This window comes from Crocodylus siamensis, chromosome 4, assembly GCF_052110815.1.
Source record: "Crocodylus siamensis isolate JL-2025a chromosome 4, ASM5211081v1, whole genome shotgun sequence".
Taxonomy (NCBI): Eukaryota; Metazoa; Chordata; order Crocodylia; family Crocodylidae; genus Crocodylus; species Crocodylus siamensis.
Window position 1 is genome coordinate 23,203,533 of NC_143398.1, and position 18,259 is coordinate 23,221,791.

At 44.3% G+C, this 18,259-nt stretch overlaps 1 protein-coding gene across 2 annotated transcripts in view; it reads right to left on the reverse strand.

The window, feature by feature from the left end:
• Window positions 1–13,865, reverse strand: part of SLC26A5 (solute carrier family 26 member 5) — a 42,371-nt gene extending 28,506 nt beyond the window's left edge. Inside the window, exons 1-2 of one of the 2 annotated variants that reach the window (XM_090041974.1) lie at window positions 13,743–13,792; window positions 10,418–10,516 (exon numbers count right to left, since the gene is read on the reverse strand). The gene's annotated coding sequence lies outside the window, so the exon portion shown is untranslated. Of the gene's footprint in view, window positions 1–10,417; window positions 10,517–13,742 lie in introns of both variants that reach the window. The other variant, XM_090041976.1, reaches the window with a different exon arrangement.
• Window positions 13,866–18,259: the final 4,394 nt, after the last annotated feature.

Consider the following 18,259-nt stretch of genomic DNA (forward strand, 5'->3'; position numbering starts at 1 on the left):
TTAAGCCTGACAAAAGCAAACTTTTCCATATTGGATTTTAAAATAAACAGAAGCAATCTGCTTAATCTTGGTAACCTTGATGTTGAAGAGATAGGGCTGCAGTGATCATTATGCACCATGACATACTGCAACATTTTATGGTCACATCTTCTCCTCTGGCCATGGGGGAAGGAAATGGTAAATTTTAAGGTCCTTGGAAGTCCTGAAACCAGGGGGAAAACACAGTTCTTGATGTAAGACCCAAAGGGGCCGTTCAGGTAATAAGAAATCAGCTGGATACATCTCTCCTGTTTCCACCCTTGGTCAGACTATGCTCCCTTCCTATACCATAAGGTTAGAATGGGCAGGCATGTAGGAGATGCTATGGTAGGCTTTTATGCAAGCCCAAGTCTTTCCTTTACGTTTTAATAAGAACCACTGTCTCTTTCCTTGAGTATTTTACATCTTTCAAAAATGTATTTTGACTTTGCAAATATTCTCACCATCCACAGTCCCACTGGCTTCAATGGGACCGACATGTACACAACCTTATGCAGGCCTTTTGGGATTGAGGCTCATGGTTGCTGGTAGAAAAAACAAATCTGACAGAGACAGGTACCTGATTTTAGAGACCCTTCCAGGGGAAAGAGAAAAATCCTTTTACGGGTACAACACCCTTCCTCTCCCATCAATTCCCCAGCTGAGTTGCTTGATACAAACATAAAATAACAAAGTTAAGTACCAGTCATTTAGAAGCCACCCTCTTTACATTTCACTTGAACACACACCAATCAAAGCAAGAGCATAATGTAAGTGGACAGAAAAAAAACAAACACGATACAAATGAAAAGTCCACCCAAGGGTGGACGGCCCAGTGGGTTAGCGTGGTTAAGGCACTCCAAATTCTGATGCCAAAGGCACACAAGGACATGATGTGGCTAGAATAACACCAAGAAACTTTTGAGTCCTCAGACCCACTCACCAAACCATTTACTGCTGAGTGAAGAGGGATGCCCTTTGGCACAAGTCCTACACCAGGGTCAAACTCACACCTCTGCAGCGGTAGCAAGACCCCTTAACCACTCTGCCACTGTACCCCATACAGCAAGAGAGGAAGCTGTAAAGATCACTATGCAGTCACAGTCCAGGAGGATCCTGACACTGATAGCTGGCAAGTTTTGAAATCAGCCATGTGAGCAACTTTACTGACACCAGCAATATAAATAAATCATAAATAAGCACATGCTGCTTCAGTTGTGATTTAAGAGTTGGGAAAATAATGATCAAGGAAAACTGTTTATGCCTCTTTATTTACAATTCAAGTCTTTCTTAGAGTTGTTATGCCTACATTAGTTCAGCCCTGAAGCCTATTTATAATCTAGGAAGCTGGTTTCAGAAACTGCTAGAGATACTTAAAACAGACCTCTGCCCTCATGCTCATTAGCATATTTTACGAGGGAATAACACCACTCTATGTTTATGAAGTGGTGCTCATTCATGCTGAAGAGTCGGACCCAAGGGACATATTACAGCCACTTCCCATTTCAATGAAGTAGGAGCATGTGTGCTATGCACTGCAGATCAAATTCAACCCTTAGGAGAGGAGCACTTTTACAATAGGGGCTGTGACCAAAAGTGGAAAGGTCCAGCCAAAAATGGATACCGTATGCAACTTACAGCATGAACCACTGGAATCCATGGAAAGGAACCCATTCATCAACTTCAGGAAATTTTAGAAAAGTAACAAAGTAGCAGCATGGGGAATGCCTTCATGTGTGGTGTGTAGCACCGCAGACAGGTCTGTGGTGCCACATACGGCACATCTATGCTCATCTGGACATGGCTAAGAAGTCAATGAGGCTAATTACACATTTAATGGTAAGCTATGTTTAAGTGTAACATCCTGTGCCTAGTGAAACAACAGTGGAGTAAATCTAATTTCTACCATTTCTAACTCCTATGACTTTATCACTTGTATTTAACCTAGAAGAAGAACACTGTTGCCTCTGATAATTTTTCCCTTGCAAAGTGGCAGCCAGAATGTAAATGATGGAGAACTCTGTTGTGACAAGACACACATATGCAGAACACCTCCTATGGTTTAGTGACAGCTTATTATATAGTTGTCATACAGAGGGAAAGAGAGATACCAAAACCTTGTCCAACTTCAGCCCTTACTCTCAGCACTGCTCAGGCCCCAGAGAAAGGAGCACCTTATTGCACATATTCCAATGACCCATGGTTCACATGGATGCAAAGCAGGCGTTTCCAGCAAGCAGTGGCCAGCCCTATGCCAGAGGTCACTGCAAGACCGGGACATTTTTTTAGATGGGCGATCAATTCTGAGTATCTGCAGGTTAGAACTGTGGATAATGAAACATTGTGCACAGAAGACCTTTACACTTCACAGCAAAGATTAAATTAATAAGCAATAAGAGTAACTAACAGCAGTGTTTCTTATCAGACAGATAAAGATTGAGGCACAATAACTGAGAAGCTTCATATAAGGGACTTAAGAGCTGGTGGTTCTTTATCTTACTGATAATGGCTACTTGTGGGTGTCCTTATTGTTATCATCTACCTTAAGGTGTTAACAAATTATATTATTGCCACCAGGCAGAGGTGTTATAGGTGTCCCGTGTTTCCAGTCTCAAACAGCAAAGCAAGAAGCTTGAAACAAACTACTGCCTTTTCTAAATAGCACAATAAATCCTAGTTTGGATGAATTCAGTGAGAAAATTCTCACCGATTTCACTAGACCAGGATTTGATCTCATATGAGAATTCAGAGAGCACAGATGAGCACCAGCTTGCCCTTCAGATCCAAAACATGGAACAAGACAAAGAGAAGACACTACAGGCAAAAGGATGATGTGGCATGAATTTCAGATCTTTAACATATATAGAATTATCACCTCTGAATACAGCATTTTTATTCCTGTACATTGCACATTTGTTCACTAATCCAGTGGCACTGCTGTATGGGTTGCTGTGACACCTTGAGGAATATGCGTGCACTGATATGAAAAAGGGTTTATATTTTGTGAAATAGCCATTTATGATTATAACTTTTGGTGTGGCTTAGAAACTCCACTTTGTCTGAGAAGCTGAAATAGGCCCATCAGCACTGAATGGTGGTGATGGGATATGGGAGCAAGTACTGGCAAGACTATTAACTTTTATGGACTACGTGTCTGGGGGGGAGGGCAGGTGCTGAACACAGTCCAATCCCACCCCACTCCCAGGGAAGAAAGGAAGAGGCAGGGATGACTTTAAACATTGAAAGAGACACTAGTGCAGCATGTTATACTGAACAGGCGTGCTTCTATGCTGGACAAACCCAAGTTAAACATAACTTTAAGTTTGTGACGCGTGGTCTCCCTCTTGCAGTTTATAAGGTAGGGGCCACAGCTCTTAGGCTATGGGCCAGAGAAAATGGTTCAGCTAAACATGCCCCTAATATCACACCTTAGCACAAAGTTAGTGAGAGAAAAGGGCCATAAATCCACGGTTGTTAAGGAAATGAAGACTCAGCATGAGTCTTTTAAAGAAGTAGCCTTCTCTTTCTTGCAAGCGCCACTAAGCCCCATATTTTCTCTTATTTCCCTCTCCTCTCACGATTCTCCAGTCCTCCACCTTCTGCCATTGCTATACTTGGACAATAGCCGTAAAATGCTACCAAACTGCACTGGGAACAGTTTATATCATTACAGCAGGGAAAAGCAAAGTTAAATGATCACACTGCAGCCCAGAGACACAAGTCCCTTTTGTTCCTCTGGGTTCCCTCTTTGGTCCCCTCCTTAGGACCTTTTCATTTTAACTCAGGGTTAGACTCTTCTGCCCCAGTGCTTTCACTTGCTCTCGGCTGGGAGAGCTCTCAGATTCATTTCTGAATTCGCCTGTCTCATCTAAGCCCTGCAGCCAACCACAACTCAGCAACACAGAAACTGCACTGCATAGTCTACATCCACCTTCCCCCATTACTGCAGATGCTGGTCTCCTCCTTCCTGACACCTAGGTGGTGTCACAACCAACTCTTTTCTCCACATCCACATTTGTTCTGCCTTGGTTTCATACACAGCCTCGATGAAAGTCCTCCTCTAAACCTCAGTGTCTCCTATTTCTGTTGTCACAACTGCCCCTTTTTGTACTCTGCTCCCCACACTATACTATTAGAGTCTCCTTCTCCATGCATGCTTGCTCAGATCCTGTACCACCCTCTCTGAAACTTTTCGGGGGCTTCTTACTGCTCTCAGGTAGTTCAGCTTCTTGTCCTTGCTGTTGAGGCCAATAGCCTGACTACCGCCCACATCTTCCTGTTCCCATTGCCTCTGTTCTGTCCAGGACCTGCACATGCCATTTCCTTTTCACGCTCCCTCCTTTGCACTTCCTACTGTGCTGCTCCTTACGTAGGATTTCCTTCTCCTTCCAGCAGCAATCCTACAGCCTGCCCTCAATTCACCTTTCCTTAAGATCATGCTCCTTCCTCTTTGGCAGACTCAGCTAAATCCACCAAGGAATCACAAGTTTAGAACCATGCAAAGCTTGACAAGCTTAGAACCTGCCTATGAGCCAAATCCCAAAGTCCTTGCTTGGGCCTTGATCAATAATGAATCTGGCACCAGATGTGCTGCATGGTAAACCAAAGAGATCCTACTCATTGCAGAATTAGGGCTGTCTTCAGCTCAGCCCCTACTCAGGTAAAACTCCCATTGGAGGAAGCCTGTAAGGATCTCAGGATTTGGCTCTGTGTGTTTTCTGAGTTGCATCTTACTCTACATGAAGTTCACTAAATTCAATGGCATTGTCTGAAGTTTCAAATATTATTCATTCTGAATAAGGGGACCACAACCTTGATGGGTACCTTCACACTCAGATGCACAGAAACACAGACAGCTGTCCATTTGTGCTCACCCTCACAAACTACAACTGTATGATGAAAGTATACAAGTATACAACTGTATGATGAAAATATACCTTCCAGCTATTCCAAGAGAGACCTGTGGAAGTACAACATTACTTTCTCTTCATACTTTTTAACTTTGATCTATTGGAAGAAACTTGATAATGATATGTAAATACTATCTGGGTGGAACTTTCCACTCACTGTACTCTGGTACTTATAAAGCTCTCTATCATATTACTGATTACTGATATTTCACGCTTGATTTTCCAAGTCAGGGATTAAAATATTTAGCTTCTAAAGATCCGCTCCACAGCAATGAATACATTAATCCCTTAATGCACTATTTTGCTATCAATAGCAGCTCTACTTGTTTTCAGGAAGAGACTGTATTAAAAATCCCTAGAACCCCTTTTTGGAACATGTGGATCTTGTGATTAAACAGCTCAGTAAGTCAATATCTGACCACTGTGAAAGGCACCAACTGCTTGTCTCTATGCATGGTCAGATAAGAGATGGCTCTTGTTTTCCTCATAAACAGTCTGATCACAGATGGAGAGTTTATTGCTTATTCACATTTCCCAGGCTTGGTATCTGGCCCTGAACCTGCCACCCTTACTCCATTGCTGCATTACCACTAAACTCAATGACAGCTTTGGTTGAGTTAGGATCACGGGATCACATGATATATGGGTAAAACAACATACTGGGGGAAAAAAACATTAAGAAAACTGCATGACTTAGGGCCATTATATCATACTGAAATGAGTCAAGCAGGACTTATTTTTCTAAACCCAGGACAGTAGGGACCAAGAAACTACTAGCTAGATTCATTCCTACCCCTCCTCCCAGACAAAAAAAATCTTAGTTTCAGCACATCACCAGGCCAATCCCAGGGCCGTTAATGGGATGGATCACTCTTCTCTTATAGAACTTCCTGTTACTGACTAGGAGGGAGAGAACATAAATCTGGGACCCACACACAAGCCAACCAATTTGGCAGTCAATGGGATTGATAGCCCACTGCACCAATACTTTGTAGGGGCTGGAGTTCAGAAATGTGAAGTGGCTGTCAGAACTGCCAGCCCCTAGCAACTTTTTAAATGTATTTTCTTTTGCAAATTGGGTGGGGGGAAAGATGGAAGATCAAACAGGCACCATCAGGATGTATGAGTTTTCATTTTAAAGAGGCTCTGACATTGTTAATTATTATCCAGGAGAGAGAGAGAGAGAGAGATCTAGGAACCACTGTGTAGATTATCAAACCCTCCCAATATCCAACAACATTTTCCTATCTAGATTTCCCAATCTAGATCCTGTTTTATTCTCATGCCCAGGAAAATATTAAAAAAAAAAAAAAATCTATCAATACAGCAAGTGAACATGGAAAGGCTTTTAGTGGCAAGTGGGATCTCACCAGAGCTGCTCCAGCAAAGTTAATTCCCCATTACTCTGTCAGGAGGGATGGACTGGCCATGCAGCCAAACAGGAAGCATAGGCAGTCCCAACCCTGGGGATCTCAGATAAATTGTTACTTTTGCATTGGCTGATGAAAGCTTTGTTCACAGGGGCGATTTGGAGAAGTGGTGGTGATACTTATTTTAATACCAGTATTTATCCAAAGTAACTATCCTCCCTTCTACCAGCTTCAAGAGATCCATTTAACTCTCCTCCCAGGTAACAATGTGCAGTTACATTTTTTAAAACAAAATAAAAGAAGCAGACAGCTCTCATCAGTTCTTATTTTCTGCTTTTTATTTTAACATAGATTTTATGAGCACAAACATTTTTGTACACCGTGCCTTGGACTAGACCCGGATTGCCCTAATAACGTGAACAGTGAATGGGATTTGAGTTCTGCCCTCCTTCATGCATTTGGTATTTATTTAAGATTATGCTATCTAAACGATAATGTCTTCCTGTCCCCTATTTACTTAAGGGTGTTGCCTTCTGTTTCTTCAGCTATGAGAATCAGCCAATGGAAATGAGCTACCTCAGCAACAAACTGTCAAGGTTATATACAAAAGACAAAGTAAATGATGCTTTGCATTAATTTTCCTAGATGCACTGAAAATTCTCAGTTCACAGAATGAAAACAGACTATCATTCCACAGATAAATGTTTTCTATATAAGCTTCCTCACTTTACTTTCAGACTTCTGCCCAGGGCTCAGTGTTTCTCTACCTATAACTAATGACATTACCATGGGCAACAGCTTAAGAGTTGACACTTCTTGCCAAGTTTACATGTCATCTATTGCAATATAAACACAGTGGGTGTATCTACACAAGACATTTACTGCAGAGCTGGCTGATTAGCTACACAGTAAAATGTCACTGTCTACGCGTGCGTTGCTATTAGGACAAAATGAGCTAATTAACTCCACCATACGACAGTACTGCCATACACAAGTACTACCCTACAGTGGAATTATTCACTCCACTGCAACACATGTATAGTGCCCGGGCTAGCCAGGGCACAAGGCTGTCTGTCAGGTAGCCCCGCACTGGAGCACCCTCATGCCCTGCCCCAGCCAGCACCTCTACAGCATGTTGAGCCAGGCTGGAGCAGCCCTGGCCTGGCAGGCTGACCCTTTGGGTCCCCCATCAGACAGGGCTGCTCCACTCTGGCTCAACGTGTTGCAGTCCTGGGCACACGTGCAAATGCCATGTCTGGAAACAATAAAGTCCAGCATGAACGTCACCAAAATTTATTCAGCTGCACTAACTGCACGTGTAGATGAGTCCAGTGAGCCAGATTTTGCTCTAAATTACATCAGAAGTAACTCTCTAATTTTCTCTGAGCTGGCAGAAATAGGACCATACTCCACCAACAGTGCAACTACATTAATGGAAGTGGCACTTTAGACAAGACACAGGAATTGCTTTGGATTTATCCCAGTTATTGGCTAAACTGAAAACCAGAAAGTCCAGTCATAAGACGGGGCAAGAGAGGTGGCTAAAACAGCTTTCCAATTTCCTGCCTGTCCATTCAGGTCTCATTCTGAAAGTAGTCTTTAAAATGTAATATCAGATGGAGGGATTTTCAGAAGCACCAAGTCCTTTATTTCACCAAGAAATAACAACATAATTACAAGCAGCACTTCAAGTGAGGGAAGAAACATCTAAACTACTTAGGTTTCAGGACAGCCAGTAGTGCTCACTGTGACAGAAAAGTCACTCATTAACTGGGAGCCCATCAGCCATCACAACAGCCATGCCAGATGATGGATGGCATATCCATCCATGTGCTTAATAACCACATTCCTAAAGGCATCAATCACATGGTGCCATGGTCTGACATTGGATCAGAGTGAAAAGGACAAAGATGCGTTCAACAAAGTGAGGGGGGCAGACATCAAAACACAGCTTAATCTTTGTGATGGGTGAATTTAACACCAGAGTTGGATACAACAAGGAATGGAAAGAGTAGTGAAGAAGTATGGGCAGGGAATTGCCAATCAAAATGCTAAGAGACCTGTTGAACTATGGTTGACGTCCAACTTACATCTTGAGGGCACCATATTCCCTCACAAAAAATTCCACCAAGAACCATAGATTTCTCCAGACAGCATATGAAAAATCAGCACACCTTGATCAACTTAGAATCATAGAAAAATAGGTCTAGAAGGGACATCAGGAGGTCATCTAGTCCAGCCCCTGGCTCAAGGCAGAACTATCCTTGTCTAAACCATCTAGTCTGTTCTTAACAACCTCCAAGGATGGAGAAAACAATTTCTCTAGGTCTGGGGTGCTCAAACTCCAACACACAGGCCAGATCTAGGCTATAGCACTGTGTCATCTAGCTGATGGGGCTTTCCATGAGCCCAGACATTTGGTAGTGGAGAAACGGTAGCACCACTCCCCTACTGCCAAACCTTCTGATCTCTGGAGAGCCCCTGGTCCTGCTCACTGGATCTAGCACCTGATTTCAATGTGCAGGACTGGGTGCTGTGCCCCAAGACCTAATCCTATCAGGAAAGGGGCAGTATGCAGTGGTGCTGGCCTCCCCCAGGACCCAAATCCCAGTGCACAGGTTGCAGGAGGGGCCGGTGCCAGTCCCCAGTGACTGACCTGGCCTGCAGACAGCCTCACATCACCCATCTGGCCTGTGAATGCAAAAGGTTGAGCACCACTTCTCTGTGTAATCTGTTCCAATGCCTAACCCCTCTCATAGCAAGCAAGCTCTCCCTAATATCCACCATTTCTGCAATTTAAGACCATGGCTTCTTGTCCTGTCCACTGTGGTCACAGAAAATAGTCTATTACCATCTTCTTCATGTATCTGAAGAGTTATCAAATGCCCTCTTGGCCTTCTCTTCTCCAGTAAATAATTGCATTTTTTCTACCTTCTAATCCTACCCCATTTTTCCATCATGCTTCCCAGACTTCTAATAATTTTTGTTGCTCTCTGGTGGACTCCTTCCAATCTGTCTACACCTTTCTTGAAGTACAGGTTTCCCTCACTTTATGCTGTACATGTGTTCCTGGAAAACAGTGCATAACTCAAATTTGCATAAAGGGCATCACTTTACAAGGTAACAGATAGGGATACGCTGCAAAACCTCAACTGTACTGACCCCCAGACCTATATCTCCTACTTTTATAAGACAGTTTTGGTACTCAACAACAGCAGACAGTACACACAAGCACAGGGCACTATCATAATGGGGATGGCAATTACAGAAACATGCAAGATGGACAACGAGCAAGGAACACAGATCCACACAGGAGACTATATCTTGGTGTGTGTCAGTCCCACAATGCACTGCACAAAGCAGCTGACTGGAGGCTTCCACCACACTAATCACGTAAGGGTGAATTTCCCTTGCATATAACGAATTTTTGGTATAAAAAAGGTCATCGCGTAAGAGCGAAGTCATACATACAGAACCCGCATAAAGCAAGGGAAACCTGTACAGTGCCCAAAACTGACCACAGTACTTCAGATGAGGTCTTTCCTGCTGAACGGAGTAGAAGAATTACTTCCACCGACTTGCAGAAAGCACTCCTGTTAATACAACCTAGTACGCTACTGGCTTTTTTTTTGCAACCTGAGCATATATTCAGCTTGTGGTCCACTATAACCACTACATCCTTCTCTGCAGCCTAGTCAGTTATTTTACTTCAGCCTAGTAAGTTGTTCCCCAATTTTTATTTGTGCATTTGATTATTCCATTCTAAGTGCAGGACTTTTTACTTGTTGTTACTGAATTTCAATCACTGAATTTTATACCATTTTTTCACATTTATCTAGTTCGTCTGAATCCTAATCCTAACATCTAAAGTGTCTGCAATCCCATTTAAGGGGTGTCATCTGCAAATCTGCTAACTGTTAACTCAGTCTCTGCTTCCAAATTATTAGTGAAGACATTAAACAGTGCAGGATCCAAAAGAGCCCCCTGGGAAACCTCCACTTGATAACTCTTCCCAATTAGACATTGAATTTTGGATGATTACTCTTGGAGCATAATGATCCAACCAGTTACCCATCCACCTTAAGGTCTAGATGAAAATACTGTATTTCCTTAACTTACCAATGAGAATGTCATAGAAGACAAGGTAGAAAGCCTTCCTAAACTCACAGTATATCATATCCACTGCTCTTCTCTCCATCCACAAAGCTCATTGTTTTGCTGTAGAAGAAAATCAGGTTGGTTAAGCCACTTGCAATTCAGGTAAATTATCCAAGATGCAAGGGCACAACAATTAGCAGATGCCAACGCAAAACTGAGAAGGGCTTACTTTAAACAGAAACTGGCAAAGAAAATTAACAGTGGAAATCTGGAAACAAGACTACAGGGGATTCCAGCTTGGAAGCAGGGACAGATCTGAGGTCATTTCAGAAGCACAGGAAAATGAGGCACAGTCCCAAACTCAAGGAAAATTGGCAGTATTTTACTTCCAACAATCACAATTGGATGGCAACAGATGGAGCAAAAACTGGGTAAGTCAAGAGATATTGCACCTTGCTGAAGAAACGCAAGCACTGAAAGGAAAATTCCTGGATATTTGGAACAATAATATATTTGGAAAAAAAAACCAAAGGAGGAGTACAAGGAGCAGAGAAGAGCAATACAAGGAAGATAACTGGAGACGAGCCAAAGGCCTGCAGCTGAAGCTGAAGATGCTGCTATGGTAGGAAACCACAAAGCTGTTTACCAAGTCACTAAAAGCGTGCTTAGAAATTTCAAAACAAGAAATGGAGTAATCAAAAGCAAAGATTGAAAAAAATGCATACACCTGATATAAAGCAGAAAATCAGATTGGCAAGCATTTCAAGAAGTCTACAGTAGACTCAACCCCACCTCCACACCAAATTTTGATAACATACGTGAACTTAACAAATTAGGTTTTGGCATTTAGATAGACCTGAGCACACATCCAGTATAACCACTACATCCTTTTCTGTCATACTTCAGCCTAGTTAGTTGCTCTTGTTTTTATTTGTGCCTTTGATTGTTCCATTCTAAATGCAGGACTTTTTGCGTGTTGTTACTGAATTTTATTTATTGAATTGGGATGATTTAGTCAGAGACGACCCTGCTTTGAGCAGGATGGCAAAGAGACAATCATACCACAGCATAAAACCCATCACACTAATGAAAATGACAGAACTGTTCAGATGAAACACCTCCCAACAGTGGAACATGGAATCGCTGTCAGAATCCCCACTGACTACAACAAACTACAGAGTAGTCACACTACACCCTGTCACAGGAAAATGTTTTGCATTGAGATATGACACAGGACAAAGAGGCAGGGAATGAAAACCTTAAAGAAGAATAAATTGGACTTGGGTCCAAGACACAGATACTCACATGAAGCACTGTCACAGAAAAAAAGGACAGAATGGCACACTTTTGTCATTACCAGTCTGGTTGACTTTGCCAACCTACACAAGCTGACATTGTGCAACAGACCTCAATCCTATGGATACTAGCTAGTCACTAACATTATGAAGGCCCCATACTGAGATGGTCTGTAAAGATGAACAACCAGTCAACACAACAGTCAATATCAGGGGTGGCCAACCTGTGGCATGAGTAGCATGCAGTAGATTGGGGAGGGGATGGGCAGCACAATGGCAGATAGGGCAGAAGGCTAAAAGTCAGGAAGCAGAAAGCAGAGCAACAGCATGGTCAGTGAACACAAAGCAGATTGGGCAGGACTCAGAGAGGTGTGAGGCTAGTTTGTGGCACCCCATCTTGGTCCTATCTGGTCAGGTCACACTCATATGGGAAAGGGCTGTATTCTCTATCTATTGCTATTTGACATTGCCATAGACTGGACAACAAAGAAGGTACAGGTGATACAAATGCTGACAGATCACAGGCAGATGGCAAATGCTGAGAAGACGCAGCTTTTGCTGCTGATATTGAAGTATTGAGCATTGCCTCTAAAAAACAACAAATGAAGACAGACAACCTGGTTTAAAAAAGGGCAGGTTAATGAGTATGCCAGAAAAATCATCCTTGACATTAGAAAAAAATAACATCAAGTTAGAAGGCAGAATTGTTCATCTACCTGAGCAGCCACACACTAGGCAAAAGAGACTCCAAGAAGGAAATTATATCAAGAACAGAAAAAGTCTTCACAACATCCCTTAAACAATTATGGAAATCAAAGCACATCGCAGGAGAACAAAACAGACTTTTCAGCACAAATGTAATCTCATGGCTGCAAGAGCTGAAGAACTACTGAGACACCTGGCAGGAAATGACATGTATTTGAACTCAAGTGCTTGGAAAAATACTGGGCATTCAATGGAAAGGTTCTATCACCAATGAATACTTCAAGAAATCTGTCTCTGATGTATCAGAAACAGGCTCGCAACACCCAGACACTTACGTGAAGCTGATAAGGGTATCCTGAGAAATCCTCAGAACAATACACTACAGATGGAAACCACAGCAAATAGCCAAAAGATTGGCAGAGGCTAGCTCCTGCTGTTTATGCCAAAACCAGCATGAGAGAATGTACAGAGGAATGAGTTACAACATAAGTCAAAACAGAAGCACAGCAAATGTAGCGTTTAGGTCAGTTAAATCCGAGGTGTTTTACACTTCCCAAATTAGACTGTCAAATTCAGAGAGACAGGGCAAGAAAGCAAACATCCCCCAAATTACCAACACACTCACTGGGTTCTTCATCTCTGGCCTGACACTTAAAGGTCTGATGTTGCAAGATGATGTGATGCTTTGAGGAAACTGCCTTGATATGTCTGTAAGACTTACGAACTCTGGGTACCACTGCGAAGCAGCTGGGAAAACTCCTACACTGCATGTGCTTGTGCAGGACTTCATCTCACCCCTCTCAAGGACACCACCAGGTCACTCATTACATTTTAGTGGCAGGCTGCTGAGACGGTCCGGCTGAGGTCTAGATGAGCCACCTCAGCCGGCTGGTCTGCAAGCATGTTTAGGTGTGTGGTGGTGCCCAGCACAGAAAAACAACCCCCCCACTCTTCCCCGCCCCCCGTGTTACACGGAGCCACTGAGCAGGAGAGCAACAGAAGAGGACAACAGTTGTCCTTGGTTTAGCTGTGAGGCCGTCCAAGTTCAAGGGGGCAGACGGAGCTGTAAGGACCCCGTGGCCAGAGGACAAACCAGGGGCTGTCCAAAAACCCCCCCAACGGATCACAGACGATTTAAATAGGTCACGTAACGATGCGAGAATTGGGCGTGTGCAGCGCCCGTCTCGCTGCCCCGCGCACAGCACGACCCCGCTAAGCCACCGCGTCCTGGGCGGGAGGGGAGGGGAGGGGGCTGCGTGGGGCTGGTGCGAGGCCCGGGAGCCCGCAGGTGCCGGCGATGGGAAGGACACGACACCCCGCCCCGGCCCAGCCCGCGCCGCACTCACCTCCCGCCGTGCCGCCCGGTGACAAGCAGCTCGCGGCTGAGCCGCCGGGGGCCGAACGGGGCGGGGGGAGGGGGCGCGCGGGCGCAGCCGGGAGTTGTAGTCGGCGCGGCCCTGCCCCGGGCGCGGCCGGGGCGGCCGCGGACTACACGCCCCACAATGCAGCGCAGCATCGCCGACCCCCAGCGGGGGGCCCCGCCCCTACTGCCCCCTGCCGGCGGGTGGCTGCGCAAGGGGCCGCGGACACAGGCTGAGACCGCTGGGCGGCGGCGGCGGGATGCTGTAGCTTCAGCTCCGAGTTAGAGCCTCTCTTCGCGGGCGTCCCGGTGGGCTGGGTCCGGTCCGGGGGGGCTTTGCACAGCGGGCACGTGAGGCCCCGTACATACGCTGCCCCCACCCGGGACGGGGCTGAAGTGCTCCTGGGAAGGAGAAGAGACCGCCTGGCCCTCCCACTGCTGCCTCCTTCAAACCTCCAAGGGAGCCACGAGGCTAACCCTTGCTCCATATTTATAATGGCAAAAAAAAAAGGGGGGGGGGAGGCTGGAAGGGAGCTCAGGGTCACCCAGTTCAGCCTCAAACACGCTCGCCCTTGGCTGGATACCGCTCGGGGTCAAGCGTGTCTAAACTGTATTTAGAGATGTCCGGTAGCAAGGATTTCCCAACCCTCTGGGTAATTTGTTCCAGTGCTTGCCCACCCTCAGAAAGCTCCTCCTAATATGTAACTGAAGGGAAACAGGAGAGTCTCCACCAGCGCGGTCTTGAGCCAAGCGCCCTCCACCAGCTTCTCTCACCCTCCATGTATTAAGAGATAATAACGACTGACGGTTTCTATGAGAAAGTTACAGCAATGGAGGAAGTAGGGTAATGCGCAGATTGGAATCCTGTTTTCCTTCTGCGTCCTACAAACACCCATGTCAGCAAGGAGGATTTCATTTAAGTGGCACTATTCACGTCTGTACGTTTACTTCTGCATATGTAAATGTTGGCTGTCCTGGGGCCTCCTGTACACCGTGATACTGGGGCTTACCGTACACAAACACTCCCAAAAGGGACATGATTAAAAGGGTAGGGCTTGAAGTTTGGTATCACGCAGAGTGCACTTCTCTAAACCGTCTTCTGCAATAGCAGTGTTATGAGTCAGCATTTCTCGTGGTCATTTACAGTAATGAACACGTCAGGTTTGGCTTTGTGATGCTGGATTGGTTTTGTTCAGGAACAACTGAAATACATGGAAATATATATACTATTAAAAGTAGTAACATCTAAGCCAATATTATTGTAACAATGATTGTTTTAGCTTCGTAAGAGCAATGCAGCCTTGTTAAACCAAGATAAAGAAACCTGATGGATTCAAGGCTGCTGTTATTCACTTACATTGAACATATGATATCCGAGAGACTGTAATGACAGCAATCCTAGATGTAGTCCTGTAAGTGCATATGGCTGTTCTGGAAATGCTTGTTTTATTTGATTTGGCCTTTACTGAGGTAGTCTTGTTGGACTGTAGAACTGGCATCCTGAAAAGAAAGCATTGCTTTTCGTGTCTTTGGCTGGCATACTGGTGAACAGGAAGGCAGGGTGCTAATGACATTACTTGAAATGAGAAAGACAAGCTGGTCTGGTTCAAAGAGAAGAGCTAGGAATAGTTTCCTATGCCTTGGCAACATTCTGTACCAGAAACAAGATTACTCACTGAGTGACCAGAAATGAGGTAGGCAATGCAATGTCTTTTATTAGATCAATAACATTATTGTATGCATTTCTGGTGGCTAAAGACTCCTATTCTTCACTTCTCTCCATCTGGACCAACTCTCTTGGAATTAATCTGTTCCTGGAGCTTTAGTCTTCAGGCAAAAATGACAGTAAAATACTGAGTTTGTACACTTTTTGCATGTAATGGGTCAGGTCATCACTAGTGAAATTAACATGAAGATTAAAGTACTTAAAGGACTTAAAATCCTTTTTCCTGTGTAGTCTGTATCCTGTGTTCCCAGACGTGTATGAGAGAGCTTCTTGGCAGTGTGCTGCTGTGTTTACCAAAGAAGGGAACAACAAAATGGTTTAAACAGGAAATTAGTTGGGCTTCATTTACTCTAGATTGCAGGCATGCTGTATGACCTTGTTCCTTTCCCTCTGTCCTGGGACACCAGTGAAAGGGGCCACCATTAAGTGGTCCTTAAAAAGGACAAGCCATTCTCCTGGTGGGGGTGAAGGGATGGGGACAGGGACAAGCAAGCAAAAAGGAAGCAAGAGGGATCAGCCCAACATATCTGTCTTCTCCATTCCCTTCAGAGCCACTCTCTTCATGGGCTACCTTCATATTTCTCTAAATTCACCTATTATCTTCCCCTTGCACCCTGCTGTTCCTTCCCTGGTTTTTCCAGGTCTGGTTTACTGAGAACATATCAAGCCGTGGTTCTCTATATCAGTGGTCTCCAAAGTGGGGTGTGCAAGACGATCCATTGGGGTGTGCGAAGAAAGTATCAGAACTTGTATTTTTATTTTTATCTAAAAAAATAAGAAAGAAATTAAGCTTTACTAATATTTAATATACAGATTGACACTGGTGCCCTCACTCAGTCCCTATGTCGGACGGTCACGTGTCATGTACGGTACGTGAGGTATCCTGAGGGAAGAAGCGTTCGTTCGCTTTCAGCATATTGCGACGTATTGCAGTTTACATGTGCCCAGTTAAGTGGATTTACGAATTATATTATCTAGTTTTAACTAAACTAACCCTCACAAAATGGACAAATGGCTTAAAAAGATTCCTGCAAAGAAGCCACGGATTGAAGATATTACTAATAATGCGAACACAAGCGAACAGCGAGAAAATGGCAGAGCTGACACTTCTCTTACTCTTGGTACAAGCTCTTCATCAGCCATGTTACAAAGTAAAAACAATGACGATTTAATCAGATCTGACAAGTTGGCCAAAAAAATTAGAAATTATCAAGAGACTATTTGAAATGTGGATTTACATCCATTATCGTTAGCGATGAACCTCACCCTAAGTTAAACCAAGATTTTCAAAAATAATGAAGCATATTCAATCGCATTGCTCTCACTAAACAATATTATTACTAATATTTTTTTAGTGAGAGCAAAAAGGTTTTTTGTACCGTTAATAAAATAAAATAAAAAATTAAAAATATTGTTTATTTCATCTTTATCTCATCCTTTTTTAATTTCTATTTTTGTCTATGTTTTATAATGTACATAATATATTAGTACAGTAGTACATGTATATAATTTATAAATAAATATACATATATTGAGGGTATGTGCTCAAAAATTTTTTACTGATAGGGGTGCACGATCAAAAAAGTTTGGAGACCACTGCTCTATATCATGTGGACAGCACAGAAAATGACTGGTACCTCAAGCCCTGTACAGTTGTGATGGGCTAGCTGGCAGTGACTTAGCCCAGGGGTTTTGAAAGGGCGAAAGATGATTGGAGGACTTGGGATTCCCTTTCCTCACCAATCTGGTAATGATTTGGGCCAGGGGTTTTGAAGGGGTAAAAGATGATTGGAAGACTTGGGATTCCCTTTACTCACCAATCAGGCCCCAGAGACTCACCTCCGCCATGTCCCCTGATTGGCCCCTTGGGTCACGTGGAGGGGGATAAAAGGGGCAGTGCAGCTGACTCAGGGGAGAGCTGGGCTAGTGGGGTAGAAGCAGTGCCCCAGAAGAGCCTGAAGGAGTATGACCTGCAGGCAGTAGTGGGACCCTCAGCAGTGCAGCGTGTGGCCGGCAGGAGAGGCTCCCCGCTGGGCTCCAGGATCCCCTATGAGAGGCTGTTGCCAGCAGGAGAGGGTCCCCAGCTCCAGCAAGGATCTGAGCAGTGACCTGAGAAGTCTCCAGCTCTGCTTCCAGGTCTTGTAGGAGGCCAGGCAGCTCAACATAAGTCCGGGGCTCCTAGAAGGTCAAGACCCATAGCAGCTTAGTACTGGTGGCTGTGTGGTAGCGTTTCTGCATACCATGTGGGAAATCTGAGTTCAGGCTCTAGCTGGGATGACTTAGGGTGAGTGAAGCAACAGGGAGGAACTTTTGTTGCAGTGGAAAGGGGTCATTGTGTTTTCCCTCTTCCCCCCACTCCAGGTACCTAGGCCCTATATTCCTTGTTATTTGACATTTTGTATTTTGTGCCTTTTTTATATTTCACCAACCAGTATTGTTTGTTCTGCTGTTTGTGTTTTATATTTTGTTAATCCTGTCTTTTGTCAATGATTGTAAGTGTCTAACCTTTGTTGAATCATGCCCCCTTGGGCTGTTGTAGTGTCCTCTATACCCCTTGGTTTATGCTTGTTATGTTCCCAGTACTGTTCTCTCAATAAAAGGTATATGGTTAAGGCCCCATTGGTGGGCTGGCTGTGCTCTATAGGGGGAGGAGAGTCCCTATACCTCCCACAGCACTTGTGCACCTGCTTTGATCCCTTCAACTGGAGAAGGGGTACCTCTTCGAGTACTGCCCGGGTTACACAGGCAACATGGAAGGGGATCAATGCAGTGTCAAT